The sequence below is a fragment of the Ochotona princeps genome, chromosome 4 (assembly GCF_030435755.1).
Source record: "Ochotona princeps isolate mOchPri1 chromosome 4, mOchPri1.hap1, whole genome shotgun sequence".
Classification (NCBI taxonomy): Eukaryota; Metazoa; Chordata; class Mammalia; order Lagomorpha; family Ochotonidae; genus Ochotona; species Ochotona princeps.
The window spans coordinates 56,076,337-56,078,463 of record NC_080835.1 but is presented as its reverse complement, the minus strand read 5'-3'; positions in this window follow the sequence as shown (position 1 = coordinate 56,078,463).

Sequence of the window (2,127 nt, the reverse complement as noted above, 5' to 3'; positions counted from 1 at the left end):
AAAGTGAATAAATTTTACATATTTCATCATACAGATTTAGAAGCATAATGATACTTCCCACCATTCCCCCCCTCCTACCCACATTCCCTACCCACCCCTCCTTTTGTACCCTCCCCCTTTTGTACCCCCCCAGGTTCTACAACAGCATATTTTCACTTCACAATCACTGGCTTAACACTCTATTAGGTAAAAATACCAACACGCAGGGGAAAAAACCCACTATTCCTCAGGAGTATGGACAAAGACTGTAAACAATGGTCAATCCCAGAATGTCAATCTCACTCACATAGAATAGATTGTTTATGTACTCTGTGTATTATTTACCGCAGCTCAAGGAAAACTGTTGGTATTTGTCTTTTGGTGACCGAATTATTTCACTAAGAGTATTGGTTTCCAGAAGGATTTGTTCAGTTGTAAAAGACAAGATTTCTTCTTTTTGATGGCTGAGTAGTATTCCATAGTGTATATAGGCCACATTATCTTTATTCATTGCTCAGTTCATAGGAATCTAGGTTGATTGAATATCTTAGCTATTGTTAATTGAGCTGTTATACATTTTGCTTGGCTGGATTACAGGAGTGGGATGGCTAGGTCATTTTATAGATCTGTTTTTAGATATCTAAGGAATCTCCATTCTGTCTTCCATAATCATTGTGCAAGTTAACATTCCCACCAACAGTGAATTGGGATACCCTTTCCCTCCGCCTCCTTGCCAGCATTTATTGTTTTCTGTATTACAGCCTTCTTAACTATGGTGAAGGGAAACCTTATTGTGGCTTTTATTTGTTTTTCTCTGATGGCTAGTGAACCTGATTTTTCAAATGTCTATTGGCCAGTTAATTTCTGCTTTTGAAAAATGCCTTTTCATGTCCTTTGTCCATTTCTTCACTGGCCTGTTTTGTTATTGAGTTTCTTGAACTCCATACAGATTCCAAATATTAATCAGTTAGTTACATAGTTTAAATAGTTTTCTCCATTCTTTTAGCTGCCTCTTTTTTTAAAAAAAGATTTATTTATTTTATTGGAAAGGCAGATATACGAGGAGGAGAGACAGAGAGGAAGATCTTCCGTTCAATGATTGTCTCCCCAAGGGCTGCAATGGCCGGTGCTGCGCCGATCCGAGCCCAGGAGCCAGGAACGACTTTCCGGGTCTCACATGTGGGTGCAGGGTTCGAAGGCTTTGGGCCATCCTTGACTGCTTTCCCAGGCCACAAGCAGGGAGCTGGCTGGGAAGTGGAACTGCTGGGATTAGAACTGGTGCCCATATGGAATCCCAGTGCGTTCAAGATGAGGACCTTAACCATTATGCTGTCACGCTGGGCCCATTAGCTGCCTCTTTGTTGACCTTTTCCTTTGCCATGTAGAACTTTAGCTTCATGTGATCTCATTTATTTTTACTTTAATTACTAGTCTAGGATCTTATCCAATTAGTTTTCTTATTCCTAGGTCTTGCAGAGTGTTCCTGACTGTTTCTTCCAGTAACTTGATGGTATCAGGTTGTAGACTTAGATTCTTGATCCACTTAGGGTTGCCTTTTGTGTAAGATGTAAGGTAGGGGTTTATTTCATACTTTTATACTTAAACAGACTGTCCTTTCTCACTGAACTGATTTCAGTTTCCTTGTCAAAAATTTAGCTGGTTGCAAGTGTGTGGGTTCATTTCTGGGATATCTATTTTGTTGATTTGATCTTCAGGTCTGCTTTAGTGCCAGAACCAGGCTGTTATGGTTACAACTGTCCTATAGTATGTCTTGAAGTCTAAACTGACAATGCTTCTGGCTTGGAGAACAGCATTCAAACAGGGATTGTCAAAAAAGGAAAGGAGAATATCATTTTGCCAAAGTTTGCTAAGGACATCAAACCAGTATCCCTAAGAGACTGTTAAACCAATATCGCCCACCAAGGGACATCATACCAGCAGTGTCTCCCAAGGGGAATGTCAGACCACCAGATTACCAGCCTGCAGGAGTCACCAAATAGAACTCACTGAACTAGATTGACGCCCCTCACTATGATGTCCCAGGGATCCTATAATAAATAAGCTTCCAAGAATACTTTTATATTGCACATGCCTCTTTCTCTTACAGGTTAACTTTATGGAAAATTTAATTAGCATCCTCATCCTCTA